This window comes from Triturus cristatus, chromosome 7, assembly GCF_964204655.1.
Source record: "Triturus cristatus chromosome 7, aTriCri1.1, whole genome shotgun sequence".
NCBI classification, from domain to species: Eukaryota; Metazoa; Chordata; class Amphibia; order Caudata; family Salamandridae; genus Triturus; species Triturus cristatus.
In genome coordinates, this window is record NC_140590.1 from 1,461,834,593 (window position 1) to 1,461,861,342 (window position 26,750).

A 26,750-nucleotide genomic window follows, 5' to 3' on the forward strand; every position below is an offset into this window, starting at 1 on the left:
TTTTACTGAGTCTAAACTTCGTCTATTCAGCGAGTGGGATCGGTGATAATCAGAAGGCGCTATATAAACAGGAGGATATAAGAAGGATAAGTAGCATTTACCTGACCATCCTCTAGGAAGCCAAGTGTAAGCATTTTCTCCACATACAAAATATACATTCGGGGGAGTGAGTATAGGCGGGCTGCTAAAGGTTTGTAATCTATAGGTATAGTTACATCTACTATAACCAACAAATAAATGGCCAGTACCATGTATGCAAAAGGAGGATGTGCTATTCAACACAGGGACCGGGATGACTCTTTCATTTGACACATTTTGCTCCTGGAAATATCTAAAATACTCGGTAAAGTTGAAGGACACAAAATCCGATACTTCATCCCTTAACCAGGTGTCATTCTCATGTTCCGTATACACATTCATACAAGCGGTAGGATCCAGGGTACCGTCCGTACCCTCGGCATTTGGGGTGAATCCCTGATGTCTTTCTATATAGGCCAGAATTAGATCATAATCCTTTTCCGAAAATCGGTGCCCATCAACTGCATAATGTTCATACATCATTGACAATAATCTAAACCATGCTTCACAACTCCCTAAATATGACAACGGCATTGAAATGAACAGATCATGTTTGTGCATTACTGAGGGGAGGAGCCCACATACCCAGCGTTTGTGGTATTCGTTGAACTGTGGGTTTGGTGCAACATTTCAATGACAGCATTGTTTACATAGGTCTGGCGGTGTCTTTCTTTATGCGGGGCAAAAGTCTGAAAATGGTGCTCCTCGGGGACGGGGGAGGTAGCTATCAGGGTATGCACAGGATAGCGGAATTCTAGATAAATGAACATTCCTAAGCATAACATTAATGAAACAATTATTATGACAATAAAAACAATCTTGGCACGCAAGCTCCAAGTAGAAAACATTGGCAAATGTGGATGCAAAGGGCGGTGTACTATGGGACGCTCCTCTTCAGGGACAAAACGGGCAAAAGGGTACATTCTCACTAAAAGTCCAGATATAAGCTCGGGGAAACAGAAAATCTACAAGCAGTCCAACCTGCCGGAGGGTGCTTCTTTCCTGTGTCCGTTATAGAGCCTCACAGGCAGACTCCTATTGTTCCATGTAATCTCAAAGAAAGGAAAACTCCACCTGGGCCCCCACCAATCAACAAATGTCTCTCTCTTCTTTCTGAACAGAACAATATCAAAAAGTTCCAGGCTCTCAACGGGTTCAGTCCAGTGTTTTTACTTATTCCCAGAGGCTACCCAGATCTCTCGCTTTCATTCTCTAGCCTGAGCCTGGGATCTTTGCTTTTGGTCGGGCCGCAGGTTATAGCGAACATGACCCGGTGTTTCAGGATTAATGAAAAGAACAGGCACAGTGGGGTCAGGTAAAGGGTTGGGTGCGTGACTTCTCCTGTCACCCGTTGTAGCCCCAGATGCCTGATTACCTTTTACAGATGTCGCCGAACTTACGACACCCTCCTCTCGCCCATCCGTTTCTCCTCGGGCGTCCGGGGAAGGTGACTCTTCGGTCGATTTATCGCTTTCGTGTCTCAACACCTCGCTTTGGTCCCGTTGGTCATCCGGCAAGGGAAGGGGGACCTTTTTTAGGTGGGACACATGGATCCAATGCCGCTTCCCTTCAACCTTCACAGCCGTCCTCGTGGCCAGAAGCACCTGGAAAGGCTTGGTCCAGCGTGGGTCTAGACTCGATTTCCGTTGGTAGTTCCGAACCAGAACCCCCTGTCCAGGCTCCACGCCGTGTCCGGGACCCTCTGGCAGAGGCTGCAGCACTGCGGTTATCTGTTGGTGAATGGAACGAAGATCTTTAGTTAGTGCATAAAGGTAATCTGCCAACATAGGGTACTCGATGTCTCTAAGGGATTTTGGTCGCGGCACACCCCATACATTAGCGGGCCTACCAAATATCACTTCATATGGCGATATTCCACTGCGGGAGTGAGGAGTGGTCCTTACAGATACTAAAGCCAGAGGTAAGAGATCGGGCCATTTTAGACCTGTGGTGTCCTGCAGCTTAGCCAATTTCAATTTCAGGATCCCATTATATTTTTCCACCAATCCTGCTGATTGGGGATGGCGAGCCGCATGAAACTTCTGCTGTATTGCCAGGCCCTTGCAAACATGTTCAACCAGGTCGGCATTGAAATGTTTCCCATTGTCACTCCAAATCACCCGGGGTACCCCATAGCGGGGAAAGAACTCTTTTACTAAGGCCTTCGCGGTGGCTAAGGCAGTATTTTCCTTGGTAGGGTACGCCTCCACCCACTTGCTAAACGTACAAACCACAACCAAAAAGTATTTGAGATTATTAACCCGTTCAAACTGAATGAAGTCCATTTGTAGCACCTCAAAAGGTAGGGTGGGTGGCGCGAAGCTACCAGTCAAAACAGGGATGCTACCCCCTGGGTTATGCTGTAGACAAATCATGCAATTCTGAACTAGATGCTTCGCAGTCCTGTGGATGTTGGTATTATACCACACAGGATCCAGGATTGCGCCAATACCTTGAATCCCCACATGTGCAGGACCGTGTGCCATGGACACGACTGCATTCACAAATGCGTTTGGCAGCAGCCACCTACATCTTTCTGACAGGTCAATCCAGCATCCATTGTTATCCAGCTTCCCTATCTGCTCTTGCCAGTATTTTAGTTCTTCAGGGGTTGCTTCTGATTGCAAGTCTCTTACGCTGTCTATAGTGTTACTGAATGCCTCCGCCTCTATCATCCCGTTATGTGAACTTGTTACAAACATGGAAGTGGTATTGGATTGGGCAGTCTCTTTAGCGATTCTGTCCGCAAAGGAATTACCCTTACCCACATCATCAACTAGTGCTTTGTGCGCACTGCATTTAACAACCGCTATGGCTTGGGGCAGGGTCAGGGCGGCTAACAATCTCAACACCAACTCACCATTCTGTATCTTCTGACCATGGGATGTAAGGAAACCTCTCTCCGCCCACAATCTTCCAAAGCTATGTGCTACGCCGAAAGCATACTGGCTATCGGTGTAGACATTTATCCTCAACCCTTCACCCAATTCACAAGCCCTCAGTAGTGCGACTAACTCAGCAGCCTGGGCCGATCGATAAGGTACCTTGGCCGTCTCAACTATTGTTTGCAACGTGGTGATCGCATAAGCAGCGGTCGTAGTGCCATTGGGTAACCGAAAACATGAGCCATCGACATACAATTCCCCTTGAGGGTCAGATAAGGGAATATCTGTCAAATCTATCCGCCTCTGCGTTTCTTCTTCTGTCCGAAATATGCAATCATGTATATCTTGACTGTGATCCTCCGGGGGAGGGGTAGTAACGTAGCAGGGTTCAAGGTGACACATCGTTTGATAGTGATGTGTGGTGCAAACAGGGTCAATTCGTACCCCGTAAGACGCACACTAGTTAAGTGCTGAGTCTGTGTCCTGTTCAACAATACGTCCACAGCGTGGGGCACCATCACTGTTAGGTCCGTATTCAGGACTAGCCCTTCCGATTGTCGGATCGCCACTGCAACCGCAGCCGTGGCTCTCAGACAACTGGGAAGTGCCCTGGCGACATTATCCAATACCGCCGAAAAGTATGCACAAGGTCTTTGCTTACCACCAAATCCTTGTGTTAACACTGAAAGCGAGCATCCGTCCACCTCATGCACGTAGAGTACAAAAGGCTTCCGGTAATTAGGGGTGCCAAGCACAGGGGCAAAGCAGAGAGCAGATTTCAGAGAAACAAAAGCATTATGACATTCAGCTGTCCAAGGTAAAGGTTCATGCACATCTTTAGCCGTTAGATGCAGGAAAGGTTTAGTCAATAAGGAATAGTTAGGGATCCATTGGCGACAGTAAGAAGTTATGCCAAGCAAAGCGCGGACATCACGTTGCGTGCAAGGAACAGGCATGTTAGATATGGTTAGAATACGATCAGGGGTTAGCCGTCGTTCCTCCTTCGACAGGAGTTGACCGAGATAGGTCACCTCCGGTCGACAATATTGAAATTTAGACAACGAAACTTTATTACCGTGGTCTACCAGGTGCTGTAACAACGCAGTCGTCGCCATTCGGCAACCATGCTCAGTATCAGAGGCTACGAGAAGATCGTCCACATACTGCACTAAAACGTTACCGGGTGGCAAGGTTAATGTGTCCAACAACATTTTAAGCGCTTGGCTATAAATACTAGGACTCTCTGTAAAGCCCTGTGGGGCGCGACAAAATCTGAAGCTGCGACCTCCTAAGGAGAAGCAGAAAAGATAATGGCTATCTTGATGTATGGGAATACTGAAAAAAACGTTTTTCAAATCAATGACAGAGAAAAATCTAGCCATCGGGGGAATCATTGTCAGGATAGTAGTGATGTCAGGCACTACAGGATATTGGGGTATGACAATCTTATTGATTTCACGCAGGTCAATCACGAAACGATAAGTATCAGCATAATCAGCATTCTGATCTATCAGGGCCCATTTGAGAATAGGAAGAATAGGGCTGTTGCACGTGTTAGAAGCCGTCTCTTCAACCACCCCCATGCGGATCAAATCGTGGACAATGGACAGTAATGCCCGCTCCCCTGCGGGGGCAATTTTATACTGCGGAACTCTGGATAATCGAGCATTTTGTTTCAGAGTGATCGAAATGGGTGGTATGCTCAACAACCCTACATCAGTATCTCCAGTAGCCCAGAGACTCTGTGGAATCTTGGCGAGCTCAGGGGGCAAAGGGTCCGTTTTAGAGAAACATTGTGCAGAGGGAGGTAAGGGTTTCCTAATAGTCAAGTAAACACCATCGGGAGAGCAATAAATGCGGGCATACAGCCTCTTCAGTATATCCATTCCCAAAAGATTCTCACCACATTGTGAAGTCAGAAGGAAAGGTGAGTCAATTGAAATCGGCCCCAAGTTAAGAGAAAGAGGTTGGGAGATGGGGATTACCACTGGAGTTCCGGAGAAACCGACAGACACATTATTCTGGCCAGACAGAGCAGCCCCAGGGACAAGGGCGTGTGAAACGGAACTATTCATAGCCCCCGTGTCAACTAGAAACTTACCTGATGCATCCATTAAACGAGCATGTACGTAAGGTCCGTTTTGATCGATCGGAATTGACACGTGTCCCCCACTCTGTCCTCGGCTTTCCTATGCCTCACTGTAGCCTGCCGAGTCATTACTTACACATCCTTCGTTATAGTACTGTCTTCCTTGACCATGGTCGAAACAATTCTGGTTATCCTCACCTTGCCCAACTCCTTCCTGTCTCGTATATCCACCTCGACGACCACTGCCACGGCCTCTCCCTTGACCCCTCGGAACACCGGTCTGCGCCTGCAGCAACGGACACTGAGCCCGCCAGTGCCCTTCCTGCTTACAGAAGGCACACTGATTTATTCCTAAATCAGTTTGTCCTCCACCCTGTCTGAGCCCCGCCCCTCGCGGGGCAAAACTCTGTGTTCCCCTACCCCTACCGCGTCCCCTCTCAACTTGCTGTAACAAAACCCTAGTTTTCAAGTCCTTCGATCTCTTTTCCGTCTTTTCCTTACTCTCGTTCTCCCGATGCTCATAGTATTGAGCCATGCTTAGAATAGTCGAGGGGGTTGATGTAGTCCAGGTACTCTCCGCAGCCTGAAGTCGGGCTGATATCTCAGGCAACAGGTTAGTTACAAACCTGTTGACAAACAGACGTATGCCACCCTCCTTAGACAGATCTTGCCCACTAAAATCAATAAAAACTCCCTCGAACCTCGTGAAGAAGTCGGACACGTTCTCGTCCTTCTTCTGCTTGCATGCAGTCAATTTGTCCCAATCCACCTTCCTAGGGGGGATTAGGGAATGCATATAGGTTATTATTTTCTCCGGCAAAGCCAATATCTCACTTCTAGGTTTATCTCCTGGCTTACGATCCCTATCCCAGTCCCTCAATTGTTCCCATGTCCCCCCGAACTCAGCCACATGATCCTGGTCATGCACCTGCCGCCATATGTCCACCGGTACCAATAGAGCAAAAAATAGCTCGATGTCAGCCAGTGTCATCACCGCCGAGGAGGCGGCTTCTGTCAGTTCCTTATAGTATGCGGTAGGATTCTTCCTGGGGTCAGGCAACTGAGTTTTCAAAGAAAGTACCTCACTACGTTTCCAGGGGGTATATACCCATTGTTCCTCGAAACGGGCGTCTACTCTTGGGCGGGTGACCGCCCCTTGTGCGTCTACTATCTCGGTTACTTCGGGGTGATAAATAGGGTGCACCTCACGCATTGAGAACTGCTGTACCCCGAAAGGGCTAGCTGCAGGCAGGCTCATTCTGTAACTGACCAAAGTGTTCACGTTCCCGTACACCGCTTCTGGACTCAGCTGAGATGTATGGGCCTGAGTGTAAATATCATATAGGATGGCCGGAGCTCTGTCCTCTTTATAGGCTTGTTCCCACAATGAAATGAGGCGTTGGGCCATATGGGCCAGCGCGTGTTGCTGCATTACCGGTTCATAATCTCGCATGGTGTTCCATATGTCAGTCAGGGTATAAATAGGTTGCCGCATCCACTGGGATGCCTGGACTGCAATGACCTCCTTCTCCTTGGTTCCTAAGGCTGACCGAGTGAACAACTTCCTGCCATCTAATGAACCGGTCGGATGTACTGGAGTTGAAACAGCTGTGAAAAGGGTTGCACTCGCGGAAGAGAATGTCAGGGCGGAAGGGGAATACATGGCCCACGGTGACAGCTGTGGAGCTTCAGCTGTTGAGGCCGACAGCAAATTGGGCCATAAGGCCATACTTTCCGAGACAGAGGAGGACAGCCGAGAATGATCAATGACAGGCACAAGGGAGGGGGGCTGAGGCGCTGACGCGACTGAAGTTGCTGTAGAGGCAACTGGCGCCGGCACGGGGTCAACGGTCTTTGCTCCGGCCGATACAATAGCAGCTGTTACCTCCGGATACAACCGTTGCGGAACATACGGGGGTGGTGGTCGCATGTCCAGCAGGTCTTCTATCTCATCCTCTGCATTGGGTCGGGCCACATAACTTTAATCTAAACACCCGATTCATACAATCGATTCCTTTCTTTACCCTTGCTCTGTCATAGGCTACAGCTTTCTGAGTTACGGTCTGTCCTGCCTTGGCTCTCGCCAACTTCTCCCCCCTCATCCGTCTTTGCTTGGCCTCTTTCTGCCAGGCGTTTAAGGCATCAAACATAGATTGCCTACTGCGTCTGGAGAATAGTTGCTCCTGTAGAAAGGCAACTTTCTTTTCATCAAAGGAACCAGTCTTCGCCACTGCAACTCTTCATTACCTTTTGTATACTTGTGCCACAGGGTGTTGAACAATATGGGGGCAATTCCGTGCTTCACATACATAAAATGGCTGGGGCTGCCCTCCGGTGGGGCAGGCTGACTCTCGGCGAACCGAGAGTCGCTGGTCCGACAACAACAACCAAAACAATTCAATTTGCTGAAACACAACATGTTGGTTAGTAGACAAACACAAATACCATATAACAGACTTTATGCCACAGATAACATGTATGTCGACATTACTCTCTGCAGTTCAACCTATCCAAATTTGATGCATCCAAACAAACGAACGGAGCCCGTTCGTGGAGAATTATTCAAAAAGGATCAACAAAATCACAACAGGCCGTACTGGCAGGAGACGGTCAGACAGGGGTAACCACGGACTGGACTACGAACCATCCCATGACCTCCCTGGTTCACCACTGAGACTGTTCTGATGTAGACCAAGCCGTACCTCAGATATGTCTCATGGCTACCCAGTTATAGCCGCAGGGTTTTCCGAGTGCAATCCGGCCGTGCATTACTCACAAGAAACAACTAGGCATCTGATCTGTCTCTCAAACATCACAAAGGATCCGCGGAGTCTCTACAGTCAGTCCCTACTGGACCACCCTGCAAGACCTCCGTAATTCTCCTAGGGTACTCACGACCCCTCAAATCAAAGACAGTTAACTGTTCCAGATGCACCGCTCAACAGCGTGTGCTTCAAACCAATGCACCGCTCAACAGCGCATGTTTCAAACAAACAAATTACTCACCGGGTGCACCCAGGTACGAATGTTCGTTCTCCGCTGCCAACTTCTTACCACCAATACGGTCAGCTCCTGGGTCAAGCCCGTAGGACCCCGGTGAAGGGTCACTAGCAGCAGAGGGTGCCCCGAGCGGGAGCGCGGAGCGGACGTAGACTCCCCTCCGCCCACCCGGCCAAGACGCCCCCAATCCTCTCACCCGTTTACGGGGAGGGATAAGACCCTGTCACGGGGTCCCTTCGTGGTCGCCAACTGAAGTAATCTAATAGTAATCCCAAGGGCCACACTTACCAGTGGCCCGCAATATCAAGTCAATAATAAGCAGTTGGCATTGTAGAAGGTTCAAGCGTTTATTGGCCACAACAGAACTCTACATAGAGGAGCCTCATCGAACCTCACCCATCAGGTGTGCCGAAGAAGACTGCTGGCTCCTTGACAGAACCACACTTATATACATTACAGATTCAGCATACAAAGCATTGCAAGTGGAAAAGTACCAGTTAGTCCTAGAGCTCCTAAATGAGCTCATACCATCTGCACGTATAAGGTTACTATCTCGTTCAAAGAAGGTCGGCCGGGTGACTCCCTTTCGTCTCGGGCACAGAAGAATTTAGCTTAGTACTCCCTACTGCAGATGTGACCTTGGGCCTCGGCCGTAAATACAATTCACCCTGTCTCTAGGCTGGTACGAGCTAAATCATACAGAAGGGGGGATAGAGAGAGAGACACGTGATCCGAAGCACGACTGTTCATGAATCAAGATGGCCACAGCATGGCTTTTCGGCCCTTTCTATCGAGCAGGACACGTAGACCAGAGGAGTTACTTTATAAAGCAGTCCTCGATGCATATGGAGTAGAGATACAGTCTAAGATACATTATGCTAACTACACATATTTGACTCGAATCCCACACCTTCTCATCCAGCTCCTCCTGTGGCGCTGGACTGCCACCTCCAGTCTGCATTGCTGCCTTCCGAGTTTCTGCTTGGTTTTGCGCTTCACATCATTCCAGTGCCTCTTGACCTCTTCCATTGTCCCCTTCAGCACTCCAACTGCATTCACCTTGTCCACGATGGTCTGCCATATTCCATTTTTAGTTGCCAGTGACACAGTGGAGGTGACGAACAGTAGTTGATGGTGTTCTATAACTTCCGTTATCAGGATCCTGTTTTCCTGCGGACTGAACCGCTTCTTCCTACTCTTCTTGTCCTTGCCCTTCCCTGACCCCAAGGTCCCAGGCTGGTCCTCCGGGGAACTTGTGGGGTTCTGGTTGCCTTCTGCACTTGCTCCGGCTACCTTCATTGTGCTTCGCTGTTGTTTGGCTTTCGTTTGTGGGTTTTTTCCCGATTTTTATGGTTCATTTTTCCACATGACGAGTTTGATTTGCAGGCCTGTGGCTGGTTTTCGCTGATTTTGGTATTGCGATTGGCGTCCTCGCTACTATTTTCGCATTTGTGTTTCAAGTTTTTGCGTCGTCACGTTGATTTTAGTGCGTTCATTTTACTTGTTGTTGTGAGTCTATCGCATGGTCCCGCCGTGTTGAGATTACCACGTTAACACAGAGTTATTTTCCCGCAATAGACTGCGATGTGAAGAGTTGTGTTAGGCTAAATTTGCAATGTTTATCACACGTTCTTGAGAATATCCCCCTATGTGTGCCAGGACCGTTGGGGTAATGGGTAGACTCAACAAGGAATTATGTAACTCATTGGGTGGTGTTAAGGTGTGGTTATTAAGAGTTTTGACATAATGAGAAGGCAGTATGTGATTGTATCCTGAGGAATAAAGGCGTACAATCCAGAGCACTGTATGTGACATATTAATTTGATTGCTCCCAGGGCTTGGGGGACACTACAAATTGCAGTATTTTTGGTTTTAAAAGTTTGTGTTTATCTACACCTAACTATAACGTCCTTTAACCTTTGGCGTTTTCAGTGAATTTCTAGTTTTTCATATCATATTCAGCCAATACCCGCACTTCACACAGCCTTCTGTCTTATACAGCTGGGAGTTAGTCACATTGCCTGGACTCTGTTTATGCCCGGGCTCAACCCCTGTGGGCACCCAACCACCCTCACTGCCCATGGCCTTTAGCCATGCGGAGGGGAAAGGTTGGTTACTGGGACTGGTCTCAAGCCAAACCCCATGCCAAACCCTGCTGTGGCTGGCCAACCCATGCTGCACAGGGCCTTCAGCAGTGCACAGCTAGGGGTCTGCCGCAGGTCATGTTCTTTGGCTTATCCATGTGCCAAAATCTGCCATGTACGAAAAAAAAACTGCTGTACACAGCTTTCTTCCGTGCACAATGGGGGGTGGCTGGAACAATGTCTGGCCTCCTTAATTAAGAAAGCAATTGGACCAGATATTATCACAGCAAGGACAATTCAAACTGGCAGCAAAACCTTGCCCTATCGCTTACTTCATATAGAGAAGTATGCTTGGAAATATAGAAATTTACAAGAGACTTTGGGGTTCTCTGGCAAAGAGATGGAATATTTACAAGGGAGAAAAAGTTTCCTAATGCAATTGAACTGGCAACCAATCCGCAATATGTTCTACAAAAACCAATAATGCACCAGGAACACCAGATGGAAGGCTCTACACACATAGTTGTATATAGTGCAGCTCCCAAGCACTGAAACAAACTTTTCTGGGTTTTATTTTTCCATAGAATTACAAAAGGATCTTGTTGTATTCTCTAAATTCACTTCCTTCCATCCTATCTATGGTTTACACTCTCCCCTCCCTTCCTCCTGTTATGGTTCCTTCAATTTACCTTCACAAGCCATTACCACTATAGCCAACATTCCACTGGTCAGTTAGTGATGGTTGTTCGTGTCATAAGCTGCAGTGGATGGAGGTTGCAAGACGAATAAAGGATTTACTCACCGTACTGTGTCGTCTCAACTTAACAGATCTCTGAAAGTATCTGTGAAGAAAATAATTGCACATTTGGCCCCACCATTAATCTTTTATTAAAGAGAACAGACAATTTATTGTTTGTGTGGTTTTTATTAATTTGAAATTCAATATCAAATCATGTTTTAAATCTTAACATTCTCAGAACAAGTACAATATAATGCAAAATAATACAATCATTAACATATGACTGTATAGTCAAAGAGCTTTTGAAATACATGAAAATGAACCGAATATTAAAACAATATTAATGAAACACAAATATTTATCAGCCAGCAAATCATTATTTATATTTGTAGATTTTAGCGAATAACCCTAGAAGGGTATGCACCATGAATATCGAGTAGGACACATTGTAAGCCCTTAACATTGTGGCCAAAATATTGAAAGGTAAGTATGTATAGATTTTCCCTCCTCCCCTATATCATGGCAGCCGCGCCAAAGGCAAGCCCCTCTGCGCCCGTCCACGACCCGATCACGACAGCTCCAGGGACCCTGGACCTCCAACCATCTGTCGCTACCCTGCAGCTACCCTCCTTGCACTCAACCCCGGAAGGAACAGCAACTGCCAACTGTCCACGCCGAGCACCACCCACGGACAGTTCTCCTGCGCAACTGCCACCAGACCTTCACAGCTGCCCCGTCACCAACACCTACGACGCCCTAAGATGCATCCTCCTCAATGTGCGCTCCATGCACAGAAACTCCATAGAGATCTGGAACCTCCTGGACACCCTCTTACCCGATGTCGCCTTCTTTACAGAAACTTAGACCAATGCCTCCTCCGCCCCTGACATCGCCATCGTATCCCGGACAAATACAAGATCCAGGGGGAGAACCGCCCCAACCACCCGAGAGGAGGGCATGCCATCATGCACAAAAACTCCCTCCGCCTCTCCACCTCGAGCGACACCTTCTCCGATGCAGAACATCTGCACTTCCGGGTCCAGACCAGCCCCAACTCCACACTCCGTGGCACCCTCGCCTGCAGACCATCCGGCCCCCGGGCCCTTTTTGCCGACACCATCACTGACATCATCGCACCCCATGCCATCCCTTCCATGGACCACATACTCATCAGAGACCTGAACTTCCACCTCGACAACCCCAGCGACCCCAACTCCACCACCCTCCTAGACAACCTTGCTAACCTAGGACTAAAACAACTCATCACCACGCTGACCCACAAGGCAGGTCACACCCTCGACCCCGTCTTCACAGGAGGAAACAGCATCCACCTCAGCCACACCATGCTACCCCATGGACCGACCACCATTGCGTACACTTCCTCGTCGACATACCCAAGATGCCCAAACCCACTCTGCACCCTCCACGAAGGAATTGGAGCAGAGTCACAGAGGAGCAACTCAACTCCACCCTCAACTGCGACACCCCCAACGCCACAACAGATGCCAACCTCGCAACCAGGGAATTTAATTCATGGATCTGCAACTGCGTAGACAAGTTCGTCCCCCTCCGCAACTCTGACAGACAGTGCCCCAGAAAAGCTGCCTGGTTCACTACCAACCTCCAAGAAGCCAGACACACCTGCAGACCCCTCGAGAAGAACTGGAGAAGCAGCAAGATGCCCGAAAACCAAACCACCTACAAGAACGCCATGACAGAATACCACTAACGCATCAGAACCACCAAAGGGACCTTCATCCATAACAAAATCCTCGCCCACTCCAGCAACTCCAAGGAACTCCTCAGCATCATCCAGGATCTCACCAAGCCCCCCAGCGAAGCGACGGACATTGCCCCTTCCCAGGACCTCTACAACGAGCTTGGATCCTACTTACACTTGAAGATCAAAAACATCTACGACAACTTCAACAACCAAACACCTGACTCGGCAACCATCCCGCCCTCCGGTAACACCAACCAGGCCACCATCTCCTCCTGGACACCAGTCATTACCGAAGAGACCGCCTCGCTGATGAAAGGCATCCACTCGGGGGCCCCAATGGACCCCTGCCCACCACACATCTACGACAGAGCTGCCACGGCCATAGCACCAGAATTATGATGCACAATCAACACCCCCTTCGACATGGCACCTTCCCTGACAACTGGAAATGCGCAGAAGTCAGACCCCTGCTCAAGAAGCCCTCAGCAGATCCCACGGACCTCAAGAATTATCGGCCCATCTCACTCCTCCCCTTCGTGGTGAAAGTCGCTGAGAAGACCGTCAACGCAGAACTTACAATGTTCATTGAAGACAACTCCATTCTCGACCCTTCTCAATCCAGATTCTGCAGGAACCACAGCACCGAGAACACCCTACTCACTGCCACAGACGACATCCGCAACCTCCTCGACCAAGGCCACACCGCAGCTCTGATCCTACTTGACCTGTCATCAGCATTCAACACCGTCTCCCACTGCACACTAGTTGCCAGACTACACAATGCCGGCATATAAGGAACAGCCTGGATCCGATCAGTCCTCACCGGAAGAAACCAAAGGATCATACTGCCACCCTTCCTCTCCGATCCCACGTAAATCACCTGTGGAGTCCCACGGGGGTCATCTCTGAGCCCGACCCTCAACAACATCTACATGGCCCCCCTCCCTGCAATCGTCCGACAACACAGCCTCAACATCGTCTCCTATGCTGATGATACCCAGCTCATCCTCTTCCTCACCAAAGACCCCACCACCACCAGACTCAACTTCCAGAGGGTATGCAAGACGTCGCAGTCTGGATGACCACCAGCTGCCTGAAGCTTAATGCCAAGAAGACAGAAGTCCTCATCCTTGGAACCACCCCTTCAGTGTGGGACAACACCTGGTGGACGACCGCCCTTGGAAATCCACCTACCCCCTCGGACCATGCCAAAAACCTTGGCTTCGTACACAACTCATCCCTCACCATGAACCGACAGGTCAACGCTGTCACCTCCAGCTGCTTCAACACCCTCCGCATCCTCCGCAAGACCTTCAAATGGATCCCCCCGGAGTCAAGGAAGACAGTCACCCATGCACTCATCACCAGCAGACTGGACTAAAGAGACGCAGTCTACTCTGGCATTAACATGTCCCTACTCCGCAAATTCCAGACATTACAGAACACTGCCGCCAGACTCCTCCTCGGCATCCCCCGGCAGGAACACATCAGCCAACACCTACGAAGACTCCACTGGCTCCCCGTGGAGAAAAGACTCACCTTCTAAGTCCTCACTCACGCTGACAAATGCCTACACAACAACGGACCCAAATACCTCAACGACAGAATCAACTTCCACATACCCAAAAGAAACCTCCGATCTTCCAACCACGCACTGGCCGAAACCCCGCGCATCCACTGAGCTGGAGCAGGTGGAAGATTCTTCTCCCACATTTAGCCAAGACCTGGAATGAGCTACCGGCAGACATCAGAAGCATCCCCTCCTTGAACACCTTCAGGAAGATCCTCAAGACATGGCTCTTCGGCTAACAGATCTGTAGCCCCCTCTCTGCACCTTGAGACCCTCACAGGTGAGTAGCATGCTTACAATTCCCCTGAGTGATTGATTGAGTTATCTTCATGTGATGATTGTTCCTCTTCTGCACTTCTTGAGGCAGTGAGGCAACCCTCTTCCGCCTTGCGGAAGTACCGCCACTGGGGGTGCGTCATCTATGTGTGATAGGACTGAGCGACTCGCCCCCGGCCCTCATGCGCAATGCGTCCCACCTTCTCCTTACCTGGACATTGACCCTGGCGCAATCCACTGCACTCTCTCCAAATCTGTGTCTCAGCCTGCAGGACCCACAGCCAGGTGTGATTTCACTAGGCTGGGTACAGCAGTCACCACCTAGTCCGCTGGTGGACCTTCCGATGCAGTTGATGCAGCAGGGCCCCCTTAGGCGTGAAGTTGCAGCACTCACACCACACAGGTTTGGCATAGCACAGAGGCCTCACCCTCCACAGCATACGGCCAGTCCAACATCATCGGGCTTGTGATGCAGGGAGACGGCACACAGCCTCGGTAATCTCCTTTGTGCACCCCGGTGTAGTGGTAGATCATAGTATGTGATGCGGACCTCACTATGTTGGTGCGCAGGAGGGCCTCTACCATTAACAGCTCCAAGGGTCGCAAGGCAGTCTTCTCACATAGGTCAAAAACGTGTCTCCATGCAACCTGTCAGACTTCACCACCAGGTACGGCGATTGACACCACAGCTCCTCCACATCCCACTCCAGGCTTCAGACGCTGGTCCAGCAAGGCATCCAGGCTCCAGACGCAGGTCCAGCAAGGCATCCAGGCTCCAGACACAGGTCCAGCGAGGCATCCAGGCTCCAAACGCAGGTCCAGCGAGGCATCCAGGTGCCGGTCCAGTGAGGCATCCAAGCTCCAGGCGCAGGTCCAGCAAGGCATCCAGGCTCCAGACGCAGGTCCAGCGAGGCATCAAGGTTCTCATCCTGGCCATCCTGGATGTTGGCTGGCTTGCAGGGGTTATTGATGTGTGCTGCACTTGGCCCTGGCTGCTCCATTCCTCATTTTATTGTTTTTCATGCCTACTTTATATTGGAATTTGACTGATAGGCAATTTTTTGCATTAGAGGCAAAAGAAACACCAATGGGCCTATCGGTAGTTTTTGCCAGCTAACGCCGGATTGCCTATCGCCATCGCGCTGATGTTAGCGCAAGTTTTCACCGCCGTTCCCTGATACTATTGCCATGTGGCGATAGCTTGTTAATACACCGCTAACATGGGGATAGTTTTGAGGGTTAGGCGGCGATAAACAAAACTACCGCTAACTGGCGTTTGCGATAGGTATCGCCGGTCCTTGAGAATATCCCCCTAGGTTCCAACAAATGTTGCATCTCATCATCATGTCTCTCTCCCACTCTCTCTCTATCTTTACTTCTTCTCCGTCTTTTTCTTTCCCTCTCACTTTTTCACTCACATAGTTGAGATATTTGATTTTGAAATGCCATGCACCATTTTCTTTTTATGCATTGTTCAAGTATTATCCAAATGTTTTATGTTATGATATTTGATGTCTGGGTAAAGGAGGAATGTTATGTTTGGGGATGGACCACCCCATGATGAAGAATTACGGAGGGGTGTTCACGTGGTGGACCCCATGAATAAGAGAACGTGGCCATGGCTGTGACGTCACAGCCGAAGGCAATAAAAGTGCCAGGATGTGACCTCGTGGTCCTTAGCCAGTGTACTACTACAGTAAGGGGCATATTTACTACTAAGTTACGGAGCACGGTGTTAGCCCCTTGACATAGCGCACCACTCTGCCACTTCTGAACCGAAGGACTGAACCATATTTACAACAATATGGTGCAGCCCTGCGCTTCCCTCTGCGCTGGAGCTAAATTTAGCAGCCTAGCACCAACGCAGGCACCCTTTCACCATAGTGCAAGGGTGTCTGCCTTGAGAAAAATATTGTTTATGTGCACTTGAACAATCTCTAATTAGCGTTTTGTAACTTCTGCATTAAGCATCACACATAGAAGTTGCAAAACCGTCATTTTTTTATTTGTTGTTTATGTGCAGGAAGGGTCACCCTTCTTTTATGTGCCGGAAAGGAAACATTCCTGCACATAAACAATCAATTGCCTTTTGCTGTTTCTATATGTGTAGCACAAGGCAGCACACATGGAAACAGCAACAACGAGGGGAAATGAAACATTTCTCCTCATTGCGCCCTGTTAAGGCCAGGTTTTCCCTGTTCTTAATATTGGCACTGTCCCATCTTCACACTGCCCTTGTTAATATGGGGAAGCATCAAAATCAATAGGTGTTATGGTGAAACGCTTTCACAAGACTCATTGCCCACCCCTTTCACGCTAGGTATAGCGTGAGAAGGGGCCTTATTCACATGGCAGCATCAAGCCATGTTAAGTGGCTTAAGGCTGCCTTGTGAATAAAGCGAAGCCCCTATCGCCACTACAACATCCTGAAAAGTGAAGCTTTGGTGGCGATAGGGGCTTGTAAATATGCCCCCAAGTATGTGCCTCTTTATTAAGCAATGCTGCACAGCCTATCCCTACCTGTGCCTACACAACATATGTTTGCGTATATGTGTGTGTGTGTGTGTAAACCTTTGTGTCAACTTTGTGGGGCATGGATTCAGTAACTGAAAGCAGAATTATTTCTAGCAGGGCAGGCTTTCGGGTGGTGCGACCAGTGCCACTGCACAGGGCATCTGTTGCCACTGCACTGAGGGATGCTGCATTTTGAAATTTTGAAACTATTTTACAGGAATATAAGCAGTTCCTGGAGAGTTCCTTGTGGACCCAGCAACTTTCATGCAGTTTTAAAAATATCAAGATAACTCTGGAGGTTAATGGACCTGCTTTTGTCTACGGGAAGTTTTGACTCATCATAAAGTAGTGCAGAGGGTTAATGTGCCTTCTGGAAAGTATGTGTAACATGCAGATCACAGAATTGTATTTTATGTAGAAAGCTCAGTGGGTTAGTGCTTTTGCCACAAAGATCTTTTTGATATTTGATGCTTATAAATTACAGTCCTCATTTGAAAACAAACAATTTTTGACATTTCTGAGGCAGTTCATAAGGTTGCCAGTGAGCTATGAACTGACATCAAAGAGCAGCATACAAAATGCAAGGCATATGTTTAGAAACATATGTTTTTTCCTCAGTCTTTTAATGCTAAAAAAAGATTTGTCTGGGTAGAAATACTTTTATATTAGTAAAGCCAACCCCAACCACTGTTTTGCACTTTAAATCTTGTGTTTGTGCTTCTCTAGAACACACACTCTTAAAATATACTCCCTACCAGTATGGATGACAAGTGGCTCCAACACCCTGTAGTCCTCATTGTCGTATGCGATTTCCAATACATCGAATAACATGCCTCTATAATTCATTAGTGCTGTATAATATGTGTGTGATATAGAGTGCTCTGCCACTCAAAAGAAATTAAAACTGTAGGAGAGAGGGGCTATGGAGAGATGGAGGGCGACAGTGAGGGAATCCATAGAGAAGGAGGTCACTGAGGGGGGACAACAAAGATTTCCGCACTGGGCGCTGCCACTGCTAAAACCAGCCCTGATTGCTCGTCACGCTTCTAAATACAGGAACAGAAAATCAAATATCCCAATGTGCACATTATTATGTGCAGCATAAATGTCATTGTAATTGTTCAATAATTAAAATAGTACAATTGAAATTGGAGACAAGAGGCCCTATTTAGAGTTTAATGGACGTTGAGTTATCGTCAATGGCATTTGTAAAATGGTGGACGGGATATTAGGGATATTAGGAATATTAGGCACAGGTGGATGGAGTATCCAATCCAAAACAGGTATAATGAGGTTACCCAGTGACCCTCAGAACCTGGGTATCTGAAATCTAAAATAATCTAGGTTCTGTCAGGAATTGAATAATTAATTTAACTACATCATAAACATTTATACATGAAACAAAAAAAGGGGAATACACCTAGAGGCTGTTCACTCATTCGCTGGCCGGCCAGAGCCCTTTGATTCGTGCCGCAGCTGATGTGACTCACCTACATTGCTGCTCTAAGAATCTAACTGATTCAACCCCTGATGGTTCACCATTGAGGCATTTTTTCATCCTTGACTAGAATCCAACCCCTCGTGGATCGATCAGTCGAAGCACTCATCAGGCCTTTGATTGTTACCTGAACTGGCTGTCCCGCCTTGTCCTGAAGAAGACCTGCTGTGACTCTATTTGAATCATGCACCTTCTGGGTTGAAACGTCGACGTGCCTACACAATCCTTTCCCTACTCTCTCCACTCCACGTAAAAGCAGAACTGTGTATGGATTGGAGATTCAAGTTTATAGAGCTTGATGGCTATTGAATAAACATTTTATGTATATTTTGTACAGTACTGTATATATGTTATTCACCCAAACCACTTTGTCACTTCCAGATCACCTTATCACAGATTAGTTTATGTTGTGAATAATGTTTTCTTTTCTGTGACAGCCTGACTACGTTACAACCAGAGCAAACTGTAAAAAGAAAAATGAATTTATTTGGTAATACTATTCCTCTTGATTACATCAATCTAGGTGTGTTTCCCTTTTTTCGTTTCATGTATAAATGTTTATGATATAGGTAAAGTAATTATTCCATTCCCGACAGAGCCTACCTTACCTTAGATTGGAGTATCCAATCCAGCACACCTTAAATAAGGCCCAAAATACCTAAACCAGCCATTTTATCGATGGTTTGTGCACTTGGATACCTGTAAGGAATGTGTGCATGCATATCTCATATTAGGGTGTTGTAAAAGCAACACGTGGGTGCCTCAGAACAGGATGATTATAACTGGGTCTGTAGGATTTCAGGGAAAAGACCCTCTAGGACTTCAGTTTTCTAGGTTCTTGGTTATTACAGTGAGAAGTATGTCGATAACACATTGTTCTCCTCAGCCCACTTACATCCTCTCTACCAAGTACACGGATCAGTATGTAAAGGATAAACTTCAAGATTTAAGGTCTCTTTTTGATAAACCTATTCTTCCATCTCAGTTAGTGTGTGGAATAGGGTGACCTTTCCCATAGACAGGTCCACTCTCTCCAGCCTTAAGGCGGTACATGACACGCACAAAAGATAATGGGAAGCTGCTTGAAATAAGTCTCGTCACTGGCAATCGCTCGGGGTAGCACTCCAACCCATTGTTCTTTTGCTCCCCAAGCCACCTCACTTTGGACCCAGCCATATGCAAATCAGTCTTGACCCTGCTCCTCATGGGAACAGTCCAAGTGGAACTGCCAATCCAGGGGCCTCCTGGTGTACAGCCCTGAAAAATGTCAAGGGTGTGCGTTATAACACTACAAAACAGAGGGGATTTTTATTTAATGTCAGGGTCTGAAATACATTCAACACAGCTTTTTCTAGCTCTCAGAACTTGGTTCATTGATCCTAGCTGAAGACCACCGAGTGTGACATGCCAAAAAAGCAGGAAGCCTAATTATCAATTATAGCTGAAGACCTCTGCCCATCCACCCCCACCAGAAAGAGTGTGCTTCGAGGTTGCAGCACATTTTCTGTCAGGAATGACATAGCTGCAATGGGGAGGGGAATGGTTAGGGATACCCTGCACAGCTCTCAGCCTGGCATGGCTTGACCGGTGGACCACAAAAAGTGCTGATCCTTCTGAATGATTTAGAGGGTCACAACAGGAAAGTGGTCTTTATTTGACTATAAAAAGCTGTGGAATATTGGTCTGATCCTTCTAAGGTGTTGTGTTGAGAGAAATCACTAGCTTGATGCGAAAGGCTTGTCCCATCACAAAAACCCTTTCCGGAGCTCTGTTCCACTTACAAGCCAGGGGAAACATCTATGAGACAACCCATCAGGAGACACTCATGGATGCCCTTCCAGTCATGGGGCTCTCTCAAAATGCGTGCCCCATTGAGGAACCCTGCCATGCAAGGCGTCCCACCAAGAGAGGCTCGCAAGAGATGAGAGGCTTTGTCGGTGGCCATACAAGAGTCTAACTGGTTTTCAGGCAGCAAATTTCAAGCATAAATATATTTTCTATGAAAGAAAAGTAGCCATGGCTTTTACCTAAATATAAGTAGAGTAGGGAGAGGATATGGACAACTGCCAGGGTTTTGGTGCGTGTCAGTATTTTGTTATTATGGGAAAATCACTTAGGAACTTATTTACAAGCCCATTGCGCCGCCGGTGTGTCGCTTTTCATCACATAAAAAGTGACGCACCAGCAGCGCAAGGGGCTTGTAAAAAAAAGTCCCTTAATCTCCCCAGTGACTAAGAAAAAAAATGAATGTGTTCTAGTTATGTAACTGGTGCTCCTGTAAAGTGCTCCAATACCTTCTATTTGAGTTCACGCTATAGAACTGCCAAAACAACCCAGTAACAGAGTGGGCTGAATTTCCATGCACTATGTAAATAAAATTTGTTGGTAACCAAGTGCAAACCTTTTTCAAATTAAATTTGTTTGCCATTTAAAAGCTACACATAGAATTGCATCCTTGGTTCAGACTGTTACTTTCAGACCCATTGTGAGGAAGGAGTAGGTGGGCACTGAACTAACAAGTATAGTAGAGTCGGGGCAGACCTTGCTTTCCCAATGAAGGGGCTCATTTGCAAGGCCTGTACGCCACCTCAACATCCCTTTTTGTGATTTTCCGGTGGTGCACAGGTCTTAGCTATTTCGACCAGGCCACGTAAAGCCATCCTGCATGGCTTCTAATGGCATTGTAGATATGGGGTGAGGCAACACAGTGCAAGTTGTTGCGTTGCCTCACACTACAATGGGGAGGCGTGCCATGGGTATTACCATGGGTGTTCCACCCACTAACACCAATGGCATTTGACATATTCCCAGTTTTACAACAATTTGTAAACCTGGAAATGTGTCAAAAGCCTACACCTCCCCAGACGAGGAATAGGGGAGGCTTGAGGAGGAGAAATAACATTATTTCTCCTCTTTTTTTCACTTTCTATGTGTGCTGCATTCAGCAGCACTCTTAGAAAGAGGAAATCGCCTCCGTCCCCTCCTGCACAAAAACAATCATCCCTACAATGCAGACACCCTTGCACCATGTCGCAAGGGTGCCTGCGTTGGCACAACGCAGCCCTTTGATATCTAGCACAGGCATTAAGGACAGGAATGTGTTGTATGTTATAGATACAATGATTTTTTTGCCCTTTTCTTTTGACGTAGGGTAGTGCAGCAGGAAGGCTTGCGGCGCTGCCCTACGCCTAAAAATTGTAAAGAGGTCCGACTTTTATTACGAATAATCAGGTAGCCTTAGCATGATGGCAGAAATTTTATGGTGAACACAATAAGATGACGGACGGAGTGCTGAAACTTTTCAGACACTCACCCCCAGTCCAATATCTTGGTTTAATCCATCTTGGTTCTTCTGCTCACTAAGCCACCCCAGTTTAGACCGAGCCACATGCAAATCAGTCTTACCCTGTTCCTCATGCAAACAGTTCAGTCCAACCTGCCGGCAAGATCCTCCCTGGACCAGAAACAAGCATCCTGGGACCAGTTTCGGGGTTTAACCCCTAATCAGCAAGGCTAGTTTGAATCCAGTGGCAAAGTGAGCAAGGGATCCACATCTGGGCATACCCTGGCCAGTTAGAGTGAACATAGCAAACACAATAAGATGATGTACGGATTGCTGAAACGTTTCAGACACTCACCCCCAGTCTCAGGTCTGGGTTGAATCCATCATCGTTCTTCTGCTCACTAATTTAATGGTGTCATAAACCACCTTTAGCTTCTACAGACTTCTCTGCCTGCTGGTCTACAAACAATAGCTAATCATTCATGCACTGTAATAAAGTAAGGGTTGTAGGCAAATGACTGCCAAAGGAGCCTCGTACAGTGTAGGAGAGAGGCAGGAAGAAAAATTGTGAAGATGAGACCGTGAAAACAGGGAACAGGATATGGGTGAAAGGAGTTTTAGGTGAAAACAGCCAGCGGGAGGTGACACTGGGTAGGGTGACTCCAGAGAGTGGTTGCAGGATGGGTGTGAAGGAGAGGGACTTCAGACACATGCACTGTTAGAGTGCATGCAGGTCAGCAAAAAAAGAGTATCTGCAGGAGCCTGCTGGCAAGTACTTGGGCCATGCTCCACAGCTTGGACTAAGACTGAAGCCCAGGAGGAAGCCAAAGGACAGGAGGAGCAGCTAACAAATAAGTAGAAAGAAACGAGAGTGGCATCGGATCCAACCAATGATAAGTAAAGGAAAGTAATAGGCAGCTTTGAGCCCCTTTTAAGATTCTGTTTTTATTTACAAGAGATTTCTTAAGCAAAGCCAGCACTGTGCAGGCGAAACTTAAGATTGCCCTGTACCTACAATTAACTGATTTGTCTGTACATCCAAGCCTTACTAGGGGAGACATCCTGGATCTAGAGATACCAGGTGTGGAATTGCTTGAGCAGCTGTAGGGACTGCATGTAGCTGCAATGCCTGACCCCCAATCACACACATACTGAGGCATGGGGTAATAGAATAAGCTCCCCACAGATAGAATTTAACCCGCTTTTCTCTCAGCCAACCCATACACCGTACACACGGTCAGGAGAAAAGCCCCCTCACACATTTACCACCTGCTCAAAAACAGTTTGGGCCCATTATCTTCCTCGGACGGCAAAGCATATGGAATTAGACTGGTACTCACAGTTCCAAGTGTAATTGCCCATTCGGGGTGTTAAAATTATAATCCCTGGATATAGATATGGGGATGCCAACTCGAATCTGAATTTCTGACCATCCTCTTACCCGTTTTTTTATCCCTGTAACTCGAAATGAGGACCAACATGTTCTTGTACCGCCCTGTCCTGCCAGAAATAGAAATGTAGGGGCAGATTTACAAGGACTGGTGCATCCCTGCATATTAGCAGGGATGCGCCAGGCAAGATGCCTCACCCAAGTTTACCCTTGCGCCACCACAGATGTGCCGCATTTACAATGCGGTACAAAAGGGGGTGGTGATGGACGGAGCATCAGATCCAATCAAACACTCACACCCAGTCAACAGATCTGGGTTTGATCCATCACCGTTCTTTAGCCCACTCTGCCACCCCAGTTCAGACATGGCCATATGCAAATCAGTCTGACCCTGTGCCTCATGGGAACAGTCCAGCCCGAACTGCCAAGCCATGCCTTCCCTGGACCGGAAACAAGCTTCCTAGGACCGGTTTCTGGCATTTCAGCCGTCTTCAGCCAGGCTTGCTTGAATCCAGTGGCAAAGTGAGCAAGGGACTCACGTCTGAGCATACCCTGCCAACTTATGGCGAGCAAAGCGGTACAAAAGGGGGTGGTGATGGACGGAGCATCAGAACCAATCAAACACTCACACCCAGTCAACAGATCTGGGTTTGATCCATCGCCGTTCTTTAGCCCACTCTGCCACCCCAGTTCAGACATGGCCATATGCAAATCAGTCTGACCCTCTGCCTCATGGGAACAGTCCAGCCCGAACTGCCAAGCCATGCCTTCCCTGGACCGGAAACAAGCTTCCTAGGACCAGTTTCTGGCATTTCAGCCGTCTTCAGCCAGGCTTGCTTGAATCCAGTGGCAAAGTGAGCAAGGGACTCACGTCTGAGCATACCCTGCCAACTTATGGCGAACAAAGCGGTTCCCATGTGGCACAGGGTCAGACTGATTTGCATATGGCCATGTCTGAACTGGGGTGGCAGAGTGGGCTAAAGAACGGTGATGGATCAAACCCAGATCTGTTGACTGGGTGTGAGTGTTTGATTGGTTCTGATGCTCCGTCCATCACCACCCCCTTTTGTACTGCTTTGTTCGCCATAAGTTGGCAGGGTATGCTCAGACGTGAGTCCCTTGCTCACTTTGCCACTGGATTCAAGCAAGCCTGGCTGAAGACGGCTGAAATGCCAGAAACCGGTCCTAGGAAGCTTGTTTCCGGTCCAGGGAAGGCATGGCTTGGCAGTTCGGGCTGGACTGTTCCGATGGGGCACAGGGTCAGACTGATTTGCATATGACCATGTCTGAACTGGGGTGGCAGAGTGGGCTAAAGAACGGTGATGGATCAAACCCAGATCTGTTGACTGGGTGTGAGTGTTTGATTGGTTCTGATGCTCCGTCAATCGCCACCCCCTTTTGTACCGCATTTACTATGCGGCGCATCATGGCGCAAGGATAAAGAGATGCGTGACGCATCTGATGGTGTAAGGGCGGCACATTGCTGGAGTCGTGTCGCAAGATCGACGCAACTCCAGCAATGCTCAGGGGCTGTCCATATCTAACATGCTGCGTCACGCCTTATTCCTGCTTCAAGCAGGCGCAGGGTTTTGACGCAGCAGCATCGGAAAAGTGACTCAGTGAAATCTTGTAGATTTCACTGCGTCACTTTTGTGAGGCTTTTTCCGAGGGAACGCCCACCCTGTATACATGCAGGTTTAATGTGGCGCAGGGCTTTACAACGTGACGCATCTCCCTAGATCTGTCACGTTGTAAATAAGGCGCAACATGACGCATGGTTTACGCCGCCGCTTCTTCACAGAAGTGACCCAACAGCAGCGTAAATGTGTAGCAAGGGGCTTGTAAATCTGCCCCGTAATTGGCACTTCTCAATGAAAAAAAAGGTCAGGCCAAGGTCAGGCTGCAACTCCACTACTTTCTTTGTTAGACATCCAGGCACCCCGAATAAACTGTATAGAACCTATGTGTGGGAAGCACTGGTCTAAACATACTTCTGTACTACGTCTACACATTCACCAAAGCAGTGGTGTGCTGGCGGTGGGGATAAACACCAGCACCGCCCTGTCCTTGCTCCAGTACATGAACAGAACCAGATCTGAAATATATACGACTGCGTGTACCTCTATACACACAGACACCAGAAAGAACCAGCCTGAAATGAATGTCTGGATCTGCCTTCACCTCTCCCTGCTGCTGGACTTCAGACACCAGTCTGGATCTGCCTTCACCCCTACCCTGCTGCCAGACTTCAGGCACCAGTCTGGATCTGCCTTCACCTCTACCCTGCGGCTGGACTTCAGACACCAGTCTGGATCTGCCTTCACCTCTACCCTGCGGCTGGACTTCAGACACCAGTCTGGATCTGCCTTCACCTCTACCATGCTGCTGGACTTCAGACACCAGTCTGGATCTGCCTTCACCTCTACCATGCTGCTGGATTTCAGACACCAGTCTGGATCTGCCTTCACCTCTACCCTGCTGCTGGACTTCAGACACCAGTCTGGATCTGCCTTCACCCCTACCCTGCTGCCAGACTTCAGACACCAGACTGTGCCCCGAGCAGCACAGGCTTCACAGCGGCATGATGCGCCTCGACAGAGGAAGATGCCAGTGGTCTGAGGAAGGGAACGGAAACTGACGAGTACATTAGCGTCAGCCCCTGGCGACATCATCCTTGGATGTGTTGTTTTGCTTGTCTTTAAAAAGATACGGACTGTACAGAAAATAGCTATTGCCTGTCTGGGCATCCTGGCACGTTTAAGGAGCACACAAGCTTTTCTACGACATGCTAGCCAAATACCGTTTATATAGTGTTTTGCATTCATTTGCATTGTGGCTCATGAGAAAATGCATCGTTTCTCACGACTTGCGGGTCCCTATATAATGCGTTCTAAGCACAAGAAATAGCATTGATAACAAAGCTTCATATTATCCATTGACATAAAAGTGTACGCGCCCTCCGTGGCATTCGTACATGGTTTTCTGGCAATTGCATCTTGAGTCACAATACAGTGGCCGCTGGTGACGTTTGAAAGTGGTGTGCACAAAATTATTGTCGCACTGCACAGCGGCGAGCGAGTGTAGCGAGCGAGCCCGAACAGCCTATGGGGGGAGGGGGGAGGGGGGGTGGGGGGCGTCCGGGAAGTTCTCTCCCTGAAAAATTTTTGAAAAAAGAATGGACAAATGGTGCATTTTCAAGCAAATTTGAGAAAGCAGAAAGGTTAATAAAGCAATTGTTAAAGTGCAGTTATTACATTAATAAAGAGATGTCATATAACCACATAGGTAGCTGCTTATTCAGTATAACAAAGGTCATACCCCCCCCCTCAGAGCATACCTGCTCGTGTTTCTAAAACTAAAATGCTGTAAAAAAACGTGTGTGACGTGCAAAACAGAAAACCTATGTGTCACCATATTAGTTTCACATCCTCCAGGTTTATTTTTTCAAGCCCAATGCCATTGCACACTGCTCACTCACTGTCAACAAATTACGATGCAAAATGGTTTCTTATTGGAGTAAACATTAGCACACGTTTCTGAGGCTTATTTGTACAGCGATTAAACATTTCGGGCCATATTATCAAGAATGGCGATAACATTATCGCCGCTTTAGCGGCAGGA